The sequence below is a fragment of the Bufo gargarizans genome, chromosome 9 (genome assembly GCF_014858855.1).
Source record: "Bufo gargarizans isolate SCDJY-AF-19 chromosome 9, ASM1485885v1, whole genome shotgun sequence".
In the NCBI taxonomy this organism is placed as follows: Eukaryota; Metazoa; Chordata; class Amphibia; order Anura; family Bufonidae; genus Bufo; species Bufo gargarizans.
Window position 1 is genome coordinate 21,972,132 of NC_058088.1, and position 15,326 is coordinate 21,987,457.

The following is a 15,326-nucleotide window of genomic DNA, read 5'->3' on the forward strand; positions in this document are numbered from 1 at the left end:
CTCCCCCCTCTTTGAGGAGGTGTGGAATGTTCCCACATCCTGCCTCATGGGGAGGAAAGGAAGTTAAGTTAGTGTACCAGCCACCCCTGCTAGGGGTAGGCTGTGTTAGTAGGAGCTCCCAGAATGAGGGATCCCAACCTAGGATCCAGCCTCGGCTGAGGCCAAGGATCACTCTTCCCAGCCTGAGTCATCTACCTCAGCTGGTGACAAGCAAGCAACACCTCCAGAACTACAGATCTCCAGGAAGTATCATTCCCTGCGAGCAGTCCTGTGAGTACTTATCCAGAGTCCAGGAGAAGCCAAATTCCTCCTCAGCTAGTCAGGCCCATACCAAGCAGAAGACAGACAGAGCAGAAGATAGAAATATAATTTTTTAGGTGAGTGTATATTCCCCCGCCGTTTGCATCGACAGTTTTGAGAACGGTATTCACCTTTTTGGTGGACTACCCAGAGTTGCCTTCTAAATGGAGACTATAATCTCACACCAGATGTTTAGCTGGATAGATGTAGAGTGGAGGGGTCGGGGGGCTCTCAGGGAAGCTCGGCGTTACGTAATATCATGAAAGAAGTTTGACTGTTTGATATATGGCGAATGCGTAACCCTACAGAACGTAAATACTCTTGCTGCTCTTTAACATAACAAACCCTGTCTTGAATAGATCTGGCGTTAGTGAATGATGTCATGTTGCCGTTTGTCCGCTCCTCTGACTACATGTCTAGAGCATTATCAGACCACTCCTTAATGAAGGTGGAGATGGGATTTGGGGGGGACCAGATCGGGGACGAAATTGTGGAAGTGTAATGCAATGTGGCTGCAAATTTTGGGGGACCTGTCGGGTCTAACTGAATCCATTAAGGAATATTTTAGGTTTAATAATGGTACAGCGTCTCCACATGCTGTTTGGGAAGAGATGAAAGCATACCCGAGGGGTTCATTGATTAAAGCTAGAAGTCGACATAAAAACAGGTCTAAGGAAGCGGATGTCAGGGCTCATAAGGCAGTAGTGGAGGCGGAGAGGAATTATGGTGTAGCACCTTCCCTGATTACTAGTAGAGAATTAAGAGTGGCACAGGAACAGTTGAGATGTCATCTGCTGCAGGCGGCAGACAGGAAGAGTTTATTTTATAAACAAAAACTGTTTGCAGAAGGAGAAAAAGTGGGTCATATGCTATCGGTGGTCTCAAGGCCCCAGCAAGGGACAATCTATATAACTGAATATATCACTCAGAGGAGAATTTGTACTGACACTAGGGATATACTAGATATACTGAAGACCTTCTATTCTTCTCTATATTCCACTAGGACCTTTAGTTCGGAGGAAGAGCTTTTTCAATTCCTTGAGGGAGCTGGTTTGTCTTCTTCCTCAGACGGAGATAGGGAGAAGTTAGAGGAACCTTTGGTTTTAGAGGAATTAGAAGAGGCCCTGAAAGACATGGCAAATGATAAAGCCCCAGGTTCGGATGGTCTCCCAATGGAGTATACAAGCAATTCCAAGGAGTGTTACTACTGGAATTATTGAAAGTATTCAACTACTCATTGGAGGTGGGTTTCCTACCGGAGTCAATGCAGGAGGCTCTTATAGTGGTAATACCTAAGGAAGGAAAGGATAAGAGGATGCCTGATTCATAGACCTATATCCCTTCTGACGGCGGATGTTAAACTACTGGCAAAGGTCTTGGCAAAACGTTTCGCTACAGTGATTCTTTTATGCCTCAGAAGTCTACGGCAATTAACATTCGTAGAGTTTATACCAGTCTGCAAATTCCGGCGGATAACTGTGGAGATAGAGCTATTCTGTCGCTTGATGTTGCCAAGGCCTTTGACAGTGTAGAGTGGGGATATTTATAGGGTACGCTGAAATGTATGGGATTTGGGCCTCGGTTTATTCAGTGGGTGCAGGTTTTATACTCCAATCTCAAGGCAAGAATAAGGGCCAATGGGGGGGGGGGGGGGGTGTCTAACTACATTCAACTGGCTAGAGGAACTAGGCAGGGCTGCCCACTTTCGCAGCTGTTATTTGCAATAGCCATAGAGCAGTTAGCAGCAGAGGTACGTAAATCGCCAGATATAAAGGGTTTTCAATATGGATGGGTACATAATAGAATTGCGCTGTATGCGGCTGATACTCTTTTGTTCTTGGGAGATACAATGGCCTCTCTAGCTTTCACTATGTCACTTATAGACAAATTTGGCGGTCTTTCGGGACTTACCATAAACTGGCAGAAGTCGGCATTAATGCCCATTGATGGTCAGGAGGTGTCTGCTGTAGTTCATAGCGAAAATTTACTTACCGAAATTTTTGTTTCCTGGAGTCCGTAGGCAGCACACACCAAAGGGTTAAGTCCCCTAGGTACAACCAGAATAGAGACCAATTAGCAAGCAATAGATTGATTAATTACATAGTACCTCCCAGTATAAAGCACCACAGAGCACACAGAGCCATGTATTGTATGCAGCAATAATTTATTAAGGGTGGGCATATTGTGCTGCCTACGGACTCCAGGAAACAAAAATTTCGGTAAGTAAATTTTCGCTTTCCTGTTCGTCCTTGGCAGCACACACCAAAGGGATTTTTAAGCAGTACTCAAAGGGAGGGAGCACTGGCCGCCAACTGTAGCACTCGTTTGCCAAAAGAAGCCTCTTCTGCTGCCTGAATGTCTAGCCTGTAGTGTTTAATGAAGGTTGATGATGTAGACCATGTTGCGGCTCTGCAGATTTGTTCCAATGGGACTTGTGCCAGTTCAGCCCAGGACGAAGCTGTAGACCTTGTTGAATGGGCCTTTAATAACAATGGACACTGTAACTCAGCCATTGAGTAGGCCAACTCTATAGTTTGTTTGATCCACCTCGCTAAAGTTGCTTTACTGGCCCTTTTACCCTTATTAGGGCCCTGATGCTGCAAAAAGAGGCTTTCACATTCTCTGAATGATGAAGTGACTTGTAGGTAGAACAGAAGAACTCTTCTGACATCCAGGAGATGAGTTTGATCCTGGTCTTGAGCGTTAGACTGGATTACTGGGAGCGATATTTCCTGGTTAATGTTGGTAGTTGAAGCAACCTTGGGCAAGAAACCTGGCATTGTGTGTAGAACCACGGAGTGGCCTAGGTCTCTGAAATATGGTTCCCTACAGGATAGGGCTTGTAGATCACTTATACGTCTTGCTGATGTGATTGCTACTAGGAACAAGGCTTTCCCAGACAAGTGTTTTATGGAAGCTTCTTCAAGCGGCTCGAATGGAGGTTTACACAAAGCGGACAATACCACAGACAGATCCCAGGATGGAATTGGAGAATGGAAGGAAGGATTAATATTCTTCAAGGCTTTGAAGAAAGTGCGGATTAATGGATTATTTGAAAACTTTCCTTGTTGCTGTGCATTTATTGCAGTAAAGTGAACCTTCAATGTATTCGTTTTCAGACCTTTTTTGAAGCCTTCATGAAGAAAGTGAATGATCGCATTTAGGGATTCTGGGTTTTCTGCGTTGCTTTGGCACCATCAGGGGCGTTGCTAGGGTCTCAAAAGATCCGGGGCACAAGCCCCAATAAATATGCCCCCCCCCCCCCGCACTATGCTGTACTTGCTATACAGCGGCACTTACCTGTCACATCCAGGGCCTTCAGGGGACGTCTCCTCTCTGTCATCATCTTCTCCATTCGGTCTGGACAACTTCTCTCAGCCGCCTCGTCTCTGCAGAGTGTGACACACAGACATCTTAGTTTCCTCACTTTCTATCATTATCCCCCAACTGGAGTCCCCAACAGTGTTATCCTGCTGCTTGCTATGCCAAAACCTCAACCCCACCCCCCCATATACTATCCTAAAGAAACATTACTGCACCCCATAGTAATAGTGCTCCTCATAGTCCCACCAATAGTAATTCCCTTCTAGAATGCCCTTATTAGTAACACTGCCCCAACCGTGATAATGCTCCTCAACAATGCCCTCCCATATATATAATACCCTCACAGAGTCCCTAGTAGAAATAAGGCCCCCTATTGTTCCCCCAGTGGTAATAAAGCTCCCTACAGACCCCACAGTAGTAATAAGGCCCCCATAGTGCACTTAGTAGAAATAAGGCAGATCTACAAGACCCTCCTATAGAGCCCCCAGTAGTAATAAGACCGCCTATAATGTCCCCTGGATTTGCAGTGCTCCCTGTAGTTATAATACTCCCTCCACCATACAGTCCCATGTAAATAACATCACCTCTTCCCCAGCCGCCTCCAACGCACAATCCCATGTAAACATCACCCCCTAAGGCTACTTTCACACTTGCGTTCGTGCGGATCTGTCATGTACTTGTACAGGACGGATCCGCACCGATATAATACAAACGAATGCATCTGTTCAGGACCGATCCGTTTGTATTAGATTTTAATTTCTAAGTCCCAATACGGATCCGTCCTGACTTACATTGAAAGTCAATGGGGGACGGATCCGTTTACAATTGCACCATTTTGTGTCAATGCAAAGGGATCCGTCCCTATTGACTTACATTGTTAGGCTACTTTCACACTAGCGTTCGGGGCTCCGCTTGTGAGCTCCGTTTGAAGGCTCTCACAAGCGGCCCCGAACGGATCCGTACAGCCCCAATGCATTCTGAATGGACGCGGATCCGCTCAGAATGCATTAGTCTGGCAGCGTTTGTCCTCCGCTCCGCTCAGCAGGCGAACACCCGAATGCTGCTTGCAGCATTCGGGTGTCCGTCTGGCCATGCGGATCCGTCCAGACTTACAATGTAAGTCAATGGGGACGGATCCGTTTGAAGATGACACACTATGGCTCAATCTTCAAACTGATCCGTCCCCCATTGACTTTTAATGTAAAAGTCTGGACGGATCTGTTCAGGCTACTTTCACACTTAGAATTTTTTTTACAATATAATGCAGACGGATCCGTTCTGAACGGATCCACCGTCAGCATTATATGAGCGGATCCGTCTCAGACGGATCCGCTCTGAACGCTAGTGTGAAAGTAGCCTAAGTCAGGACGGATGCGTTTGGCTCTGCAAGGCCATGCGGACACATAAAAAGCTGCTTGCAGCATTTTGGGGTCCGCCTCCAAAATGGAACGGGGGACCGCACGGAGCCGAACGAATGCATTCTGAATGGATCCGCATCCATTCAGAATGCATTGGGGTTAAACTGATGCATTTGGGGCTGCTTGTGAGAGACCTGAAACGGATCTCACAAGCGGATCACCAAACGCAAGTGTGAACGTAGCCTAAAGTTTCCTAAACATTAAGTCCCATGTACATAAACATCATTCCCCCCCCCCACCATCCACTTTCAACATACAGTCCCATGTAAATAACATCCCTCCCTCCCCCAGCCACCTCAAGCACACAGTTCCATGCCAATAACATCCCTCCCTTCAGCCCTAAAATACATCACAGTTAAATAACTACAACTCCCAGCATTTCTCTGCCTCTCCCTTCACTTACCTCTCCTGTACAGACATCACCATTAGGCTCCTTCTCCTCTTGACTCCGGTCCAATCCTGCACTGGGAAGAGGCGAAAGACCTTTGGTGACATCACAGGCCATGTGATCAGCAAAACAGGCTGTGATAGGATGACCTGGATGGTGACATCATCCTGGTCATCCTATCACAGCCTGTTTTGCTGATCACATGACCTGTGATATCACCAAAGGTCCTTCGCCTCTTCCCAGTGTCAGATTCAATTGTATTTGCCGTTCTGTGTACGGCAATACAGTTGTATCTAGCAGGACATTCGGGGCATTGGACAAAACATCCGGGGCCCAGGCCCCGAATGTTTTACCCTAGCGACGCCCCTGGGCACCATGTCTTAAAGATGCGCCAAACTCGGTTGTAAACCTTAACTGTAGCTGGTTTTCGAGCAGCTAGGAGAGTATTGATCACTTCCGTGGGAATACCTAGGTGAATTAAAGAATCCCGCTCAGTCTCCAAACCGATAACTTGAGGTTGTTGGGGTTCGGATGAAGAAACCCGTTCTGACTGAGGAGATCCCGTCTGGGTGGAATCTTCCAAATCCTCCCTCTGGATAGACGGAGAGCCAGGGAAAACCACGTTCTTCGTGGCCAATAAAGGTAGGACCACAATTGCTTCTGCTTGGTCCTGCTGAATCTTCTTGAGTACCTTTGAGATCATTGGAACTGGTGGAAAGACGTAAATCAGACCTTCTTTCCAACTGACTGATAAACCGTCGATCGCAAATGCTTGCGTGGAGCGGTAAATGGAACAGAATATTTGGGTCTTCCTGTTCTGTTCCGTTGCCATTACATCCATACGAGGTTCTCCCCACCGATTCTCGATCTCTGCAAACACCGCCGGATTGAGACTCCATTCTCCCGGGAGCATCTTCTTGCGACTGAGTAGGTCGGCCATGACATTCAATGCACCCTTTACGTGGACTGCTGTTATCTCTCGGGTCCATACTTCGGCCCAAGTCATCAGAAGACTGCATTCCCTGGAGAGACTGCTGTTTCTCGTCCCTCCCTGCTTGTTTATGTAGTACACCGTGGAGATGTTGTCTGACCGGATTAGGACACTGCGGCTCTTCAGATGATCCTGGAAATGAATTAAGGCTAGGCGTACCGCCTTTAGCTCCCTCCAGTTGGAGGACCTTTTGGAATCTGCTGTGTTCCACTTCCTCTGCACCCACAGACTGTCGACATGGGCACCCCAACCCCAGGAGGAGGCATCTGTAGTGAGGTGAATCTGGCTTTGAGATTGCAGACTTCTGCCTTGTTGAAGGCGTTTGGGTGACATCCACCACCTGAGATGATGACGCGTCGATACTGGTATCACAAACTTCCTGTCCAGGGAGTGATAACTCTTGTCCCATGCTGTGAGGATGGCATGTTGTAGCTCTCTGAAGTGAGCTTTTGCCCATGGAACTGCATCCACTGAGGAAGTTAACCGACCCAGTAAAGACATGGCCTGCCGAAATGTTACTCTGGGGGCAGAGATCAGGTGTGAGGCCTGTTTCTGGATAGCTATTATCCTTTCTGCGGATAACCTGACATTCATCTTCTTTGAATTCAGAATGAATCCCAGAAACTTTATCTCCTGAGAAGGAATAAGTTGAGATTTTTTGTGATTTACCAGAAACCCATGATTCTGGAGCAGTAGTAGAGCCTCTTTCAGATCTGTTGATAGTTGAGCCGCAGAGTTCGCTATCAGAAGCCAGTCGTCTAGATACGGTATGCAACATATGCCTTTGAGGTGCAATGCTTCCGTCAGGATTACTGCTACTTTTGAGAACACCCTGGGTGCTGATGATATCCCGAAGGGTAAACAGGTGAACTGAAGATGCGATGTTCTGTGTTGAGTTCGAATCGCTATTCTTAAATACTTCCGATGCTTGGGAAGGATTGGAATGTGTAAATATGCATCTTGGAGATCTACCGATGCCATGTAGCTGTTCTCCTCTAATAGCGATATCACCGATCGGATTGACTCCATTCTGAATCTCTTCTTGGCAATATACTTGTTTAGGTACGTTAGATCCACTACTAGCCTCCACTTGTTCCCTGGTTTGGGTACCGGGAAAACCTTGGAATAGACGCCTTTGCCCGCCTCCATATAAGGCACTGGCTCCAATGCCGCCTTCTCTGTGAATTCTTCTAACAGTTGAAGGATCACTGGATTTGTCTGGTTTATAAGAAACCGGTCTGGAGGGATTTTTGAAAATTCCAGGACATAACCTCTCCGGATAGTGGAAATGACCCAGGCGTCGCTCGACGTGTTCCTCCACGCTGCGGTGAATTCTTTTAATCTTGCTCCTACCCGGGGCTGAGGCCTGGCGTCATTGTTCTGCGGGCTTCTTATCTTTTTTCCTGAAGTCAGGTCTCTCCTGTCTGTTGTTACGGAATCTTCTTTGTCTGTCAAACTGCTGTTTGTTCCGAAATCTAGGAGATCTTCTTCTCTGGAAACGAAAAGATCTGGAAGGCTTCCTTCTTGTTTCCGGGAATTTAGCAGTTTTGCTGTCATTTAATGACTCCAGAATTTTTTCCAACTGAGGGCCAAACAAGGACGTGGGCTGGAATGGAAGATTACAAAAGTGGAACTTTGACAAGAGGTCACCTGACCACTGCTTAATCCATATGGCCCTTCTGGCGGCATTAGTGAGAGCCAAAGAACGTGATGCAAATTTTAATGAATCCAATGGCGAATCACACAAGAATTCAGAAGCATGCTTCATAACCGGGATATTTTTTAAAATCTCTTCCCTTGGGACTCCATCTTCCAGGTCATGAGATAATTGGGACAGCCAGGTCCGCAGAGATCTTGCCACTGGCACAGAGGCTAAGGCCGGTACACAAGAAGAAGAAGTGGACGCATATGCTTTTTTCAAAAAAGACTCCGCCTTCTTGTCTACTGGATCCTTGATCAAGGAAGTCTCCTCAGATGGAAAAAGCGCCCTCCTTGACAATCTGGCCACCGGAAGGTCTACTTTAGGGACTGACAACCAATCTTTACATGTGTCGTCCGCTAATTTATATGTATGTTTGAATCTGGAACTGGGATCCGGTTTCTTATCCGGTTTATCCCATTCCTGCTTTAGCCACTCATTGAGCAGCGGGTGCCCTGGAAAGGCTTTGCATCCTGATTTAGGGAAATAAAGCAGCTTGTCACATTTTGACTTATTAGAAATATCTCTACTGGATTCAATAGTGAGCTTGACTGCTTTGATAAGATCCCCTAGGTTCTCCTTATGGAACAGCATAGTGTCCTCCATATCCTCAGAATCTGAGTCTATCTCTCCTTCAGACAAGGAACTGTCAGAGGATAAGGCAAACTGAGGTTCCGAGGTTTCCTGCGATTTTTTGGTTTTTTTATTGGAGGTTCTGCTTTCATTAAAAACAGACGATAGCTGCTCCTTAAACCAGTGCAGAAAGTCATTATTCTGGGAGGGAGGAGACTCAGAATGAACAGAGGTGCAGCCCTGACACAGATCAGAAAAAGCATCATCTGGCATAGGTTGTTCACAATTCCTGCAGGAGCGGTGTCTGGATTTTCTTTTTCTCTTAAGAGATTCCTCTGGGGAGGCAGACATCTGATAATAGATAAGGAGTATCAGTAAAAATCATTCCTTCACCCCAACACCACCGAAGAGTGTGCACAGAGGAAGGGACAGCCGTATAAAACCTATGCCAGATCCTGCCAAGCATGTTATCCCCAAACGTTCTCCTTACTTACCTCGGCAAGCAGTGGGAGTAGCGTCCTGGCGAGCACCCATAGTAACGGTACCACGGAGTTAAATACTTCCGGGACGCGCCAGCGGAGTGCGCATGCGCGAGACGCCGCGATTCCCCAGTATCATCTCGCGCGTGCGCCTCCCCTATAGTGCGCGTCTCTGCTGCCTCAGCCTCAACCTCAACCCACACTATGCAGAGGGAGGCAAGCAGAGAATGGAGCGAGGTGCTGCCGACTGCACTGGGGAAAACACTCTCGCGTCCATCTTCAGGGTGAGGAACTAAAAGTATCACTCCTGGCAGGGGATAACTGTGGGAGTTGTGGTCTCTTCAAGTGCCTAGAGAAAATAAAATACATGGCTCTGTGTGCTCTGTGGTGCTTTATACTGGGAGGTACTATGTAATTAATCAATCTATTGCTTGCTAATTGGTCTCTATTCTGGTTGTACCTAGGGGACTTAACCCTTTGGTGTGTGCTGCCAAGGACAAACAGGAAACTAATAATATCCCACAGGTCGGGAAAATGAAATATCTAGGAATTCACATCTCGCCAAGGAGTGCAGAATTTGAGGAGCTTGTCGAGACTTAGATTGAAGGTCAAGACGTGGTGTAAACTATTTCTTTCTGTAGTGGGCAGAGTAAACCTAATTAAGATGATAATGATGCCGCAGTTGTTGTATGTACTTCACAATGCCCCGGTCTGGTTGCCTATGGATGGGTTCCACAAAATAAATGCAATATTTAGCGACTTGATATGGAGAGGAGGCCAACCCAGAATCAAATTGGAGACGTTGCAGTATCCTAAAACAAAGGGTGGATTGGCGGTACCAAACCCATGGATTTATTATCTTGCAGCACAGTGTCAGCATCTTAAGGGGTGGTTGGATTATAGGTTTGGTGGGTATGTCTAGTCAGATTTTACTGCACCATATAGGTAAGAGGGACCTAATGTGGTTTTTGGAGGGTGCGGGGTTACAAAATTTGGAGCCTAATTCGCCTTTGATAGGGCTTGTTTCCAAAGTGTGGGACAAGGTTAAAAAGGTAAGGGGAATTGGGGGAGTTAGTGAGGTTTCCCCGATTTGGGATAATATTCGGCTCCCTGAATTTATTCCTTTGTCAACTACTCTGAATTGGGAGAATAAAGGGATCCTTAGATTGAGAGATTTATTAGATAATGGTATATTTAGATCCTTTACGAATTTGCAGGAAAGATATCAGATCCCGCGCACGCGCTTCTACCAATCCCTCCAAATCAGTCATGCATATGACACTATGATTAAAAAAGGTACTAGCATATCTAAACTAGATGAAGCCCAAAAGTTGACTCTCTTAGAAAGGGGGGAAAAGAGGGTTAATTTCTAGGCTGTATTCCCGATTATTGGATAAGTTCCTGGATTCGTATCCGTTGACCCAGATGAAAAAGTGGGAAAATGATGTGGGGGGGGAGAGATCTCCCAAGATCAGTGGGAGGAAATTTTGGAGGCGATTCCGCTGTCCTCACTGAGTGAACAGGGAAAGCTGTCTCAGCTTTTTATTATACACTGGGTGTATTAAACGCCAATATTTTTTAAAAGGATCGGAGTCAGAACGGGCGCAAAGTGTCCAAGACGTTCTTTTGAACCAGCGTATTTGTCTTGTATGCTGTGGAAATGCCCGGTTATAGTTAGATATTTTAGAGGTAATACATTACAAAATGTCAGTGGGAATAGATAGGGACCCCAAAATATGTATATTAGGTTACGTATCTGAGCTAGGAACAGACGTATGTAAGAAAGTGGCGGTGGGAAGACTGTTGTACGTGGCTAGGAAGCCGATAGCCTTGCATTTGGGTTGGGTTGGGGTGGGGTTGGGTGAGTTGCAAGGATTCTGTACATTTCCTCTTTTCCAAAGATTGTATTTATGTAATGTACCGTGAGTCATGCTGATATGTCTTGAAGCATGTCGTGCTTTATTCTGTATTTGGTACACATGGCATGTATTTGTCAAAATATTATGTGATATCTTTGCCATACAATAAAAATTATCTGATAAAAAAAAAAAAAAAAAAGAAACAGGCAGCGCCCGAACCTGTCCTCAGTCGACAGGACAGATAAAAAAAAAAAGCACTGGTTTAAGGGCAGGGTGTCCCTTTATAGGGGGTGGGTGTGACGACCACCCGCCAATCCCGTCGTACTATGCCACAGTTGCCATACAGGTCTCTACTAGAGACTTCTGGAGGCGAATCCACTGTGAGCACAGAAGACGTTTAAGATTGGTTGGTGGGCCCAGACAGGATGCAATCACGATTGAATGTACAATCGGTAAAAATAAAATTACTGATTTCACGCTGGAAATCAAATTAATTTGCTGCCACCACTCTTCGTATTGAATCGGGGCGAAGAGACCCCGGCTAGCTAATCCTAAAGGGACGAAGCGGTTATTTGCAACCTAGCTAGTACATTAACAATTTATAAAAATAACACAATTTGGTAGTATGTCTTCTGAGGACAGAGTTCTTAGCATAGATCAGGTCATCAAGTAGCAAGGGCAAAACTGGAACGATGAAATCGTTAGTTTTTATTCTAAAACTACACACAAAAATTCGTTAATTTCTAACGATAATTTGTTTTCCCTTAGTCCTAACAGCAGCACAGATGGGGTTAACTGCCCCTGTGGACTGGTAGGACCGGCGGAATTTTAATGAGCCCAAGAACCAATAAACGATCTTCAGCTCCCTGAAAGGGAGGAGATCACCCCCCAGCCCACCGTGTCTTTAACAAGTATGATGTAAGTTAGGGAGGGATATTTGTGTGCTGCTGTTAGGACTAAGGGAAAACAAATTATCGTTAGAAATTAACGATTCCCTTACGTCCTACCAGCAGCACAGATGGGGAGATAGCAAGATAAAACCCCTAGGGAGGGTCCTCATGCCTGGCAGAAGTAAGAACTGTCTGCCCGAAAGCCGAAAACTCTGCCATCCTAGCATCTATCCTATAATGGGAGATGAAGGTTGACTCAGAGCTCCAGGAGGCCGCCTTACAGATCAACTCTAAGGGGAGAAGGCTTCTTTCCGCAACCGAGGTGGAGACCGCCCTAGTAGAATGGGCTCTCACAAACTCGGGAGGATCTAAGGTTTGGGAGACAAAAGCTTCCTTAATGGCCTCCTTGATCCAGCGACTAATGGTGGCTTTAGACGCTTTACGGCCTTTAGACTTACCGGCAAACAGGATAAGGAGATTCTCATCTATCCTGAACTCTCTGGATCTATCCACATAGATCTGGAGGCATCTAGAAATATCCAGCGGATCTCTAGCTGGAGTATCAGAGGAGGAGGCTGTAAACAAAACTGGTAAGGAGATTACCTGGTTGATATTTTGAAAAGTAGGCACCTTAGGTCTGAAGTATGGTAAAAACTTCAGGAGTACTCTGTCCTGTAGGAAGATGATGTATGGATGAATTGCAGAGAAAGCCTGCAATTCAGAGACTCTTTTGGCTGAGGCTATAGCCAGAAGAAAAACCATCTTTAAAGTTAAATATTTGAAATCAACCTCCTCCAAAGGCTCGAAGGGGGGAGATGCTAGACCCCTGAGCACTACTGAAAGATCCCACTGGGGAATGGGTTTCAGTATAGTAGGCTTTAGTCTTTCCGCTCCCTTCAGGAAGCGTTTGATGAGTGGGTCCCGAGAGTATGGCCTGTTGAGACAGGCCGAGATGGCACACATTTGTACCTTCAAGGTAGCTGGAGATAGGCCTCTATCTAATCCGTCCTGAAGGAAATGTAGTATCGCAGGAAGGGGCGGATCTGCAGACGCCACCTGTTTGGAATCACACCATGCCACGAAGATTCTCATGATCCTGGAGTAGGCCTTGTTTGTAGACTCTGCTCGGGAATGCGACAAAGTTCTCAGGACCGACTCGGAAAGCCCTTCTATGTTGGGAAGGGGCTGATCAACCTCCAGGCTGTCAGGTTGAACCTGTGCAGATCTGGGCAGAGGTGAGTGTCCCACGACACCAGGGTCTGCTCCGGGGGGAGTCTCCAGTATTGTCCCCGACTCATCTGAATGAGCTGGGTAAACCAGGATCTTTTGGGCCAAAACGGTATGATGGCTATTACCGAGGCCTGATCCTGACGGATTTTCATCAATACCCTCGGTATCATGGAAAAAGGAGGGAAGATGTAAGCCAGCCTGAACCTCCACGGTATCGACAGAGCATCTATCGCCAGGGGGTTGTCTTCCCGGTACAGGGAACAGAACCTCAGCACCTTGGCGTTGAACCTGGTTGCCATGAGGTCCACCTCTGGCATACCCCAACTGTGAACTAGCTGCCTGAAGACCTCCGGATGCAGAGACCACTCCATGGTCGGTAATCCTCGACTTAAGCGGTCTGCTATCATATTGAGGGAACCTCGGATATGAACGGCAGATAGATGGGAAAGGTTCAGCTCTGCCCACCGAAGGATCACCCCGATCTCTGATAGAAGGGGTAATGACCTTGTGCCTCCCTGCTTGTTTATATAGAGAACCGCAGTCATATTGTCTGACTGGACTTTCACCGCTTTGCCCCGAATCTGAGGGGCGAAGTGAAGGAGGGCTAGCCGGATAGCTCGAATCTCGCGAAGATTGGAGGAAAGATGCCGCTCCAGGGGGGACCAAGATCCCTGCACTTGGGATCCGTCCAGGTGAGCGCCCCAGCCTACGAGGGACGCGTCTGTAGTCAATATGACCCAAACTGGTTGGGTCATAGACTTCCCTGCTGGCAGTCGAAACCACCATCTGAGGGAATTCCGGGTCTGACCGGACAGGGAGCACAGGGAATCTAGCCCCGCAGGGCTGCCGTTCCATAAATGTAAGACGCCATAGCGCCCAAGGGACTGCGTCCGCAGCCGCTGACATGAGCCCCACCATCTTCATGAGAGTCCGAATAGAGACTCGACGAGGGACATGAAGGACCTTTGCCAGGTCCTGAATCCGCGCTTTCCTTTCTTGAGTCAACCGGAGGGACATCTCCACAGAGTCGACCACGAATCCTAAATATTGGATTGAAGATGATGGGCTCACATTCGACTTCTGCCAGTTGATGATCCAGCCTAGGCGGAGAAGAAAGGAGATTGCGATCTGAAGATGGTGGGTAAGGATCGGAACTGAAGAGGCTATGAAAAGCCAATCGTCCAGATAAGGAATGATAGTCAGCCCTTGGAGTCTCAATGCTGCCACCACCGATACCACCACCTTGGTGAAGATAAGGGGGGCAGAAGAGATTCCGAAGGGGAGCGCGGTGAACTGAAAGTGCCTGCGAACCCCTGAAATCTGGACCGCGATCCTGAGAAATTTCTGGAAGGCGGAATGGATCGGAATGTGAAGATAAGCATCTTTGAGGTCCAGAGTAGCCATGACATCCCCGAGGTTGAGGATATGGGTGACTGACCTTATGGTTTCCATGCGAAACCTTGTTTTCCTTATAAATCGATTGAGAAATCTCAAATCGATGATAATCCGGAGGTCTCCCGTCTTCTTGGGAACCAGGAACACTGGTGAATAAATGCCTAGGCCTCTCTCCCCTGCCGGCACCTCCTCTAGGGCTCCCTTGGAGATATAGTCCTGGATGTAAGATTCCAGGACCATTTGTTTGGCCGGCCCGAAGTTTCGTGTAGCGACGAATCTTTCTGGGGGGAGAGAGAGAAAGTCTACCCGGTACCCGACGGAGACTAAGTTCAGAACCCAAGGGTCTGCGATCAACTGACTCCAGGAGTCTTTGAAATGGGAGAGACGGCCCCCCACGGGCGTTTGGGGGAGTGGTGTGGGAAAGTCTAGAGGAGACACTGCAGGGACAGCAGGGCTTATCCAAGAGCCTCGACGAGGCCCATAGTCAGGAGGGTTTTGCCTCCTTAGCGGGTTTACGGGAGCGCCTCGAATACTTACGAGACGGTCCCCCCCAATCTCTGCGCCTAGATTGCTGCCCCGGGCGTCCTTCGCGCTTTTTTCCCTGCCTGGGGCGTCCCCGAAAGGGCTGCTGGGGGAGGCTCTTCCCCTTTTTGTCGGAGAGCCCCTCCATGATTTTATCCAATTCGGACCCAAACAGCCTGTCTGGTTCGAAGGGGAGCCCACAAAGATTAAACTTGGACGCGTTGTCCGCGACCCAAGGTTTCAGCCAGAGTGGTCTGC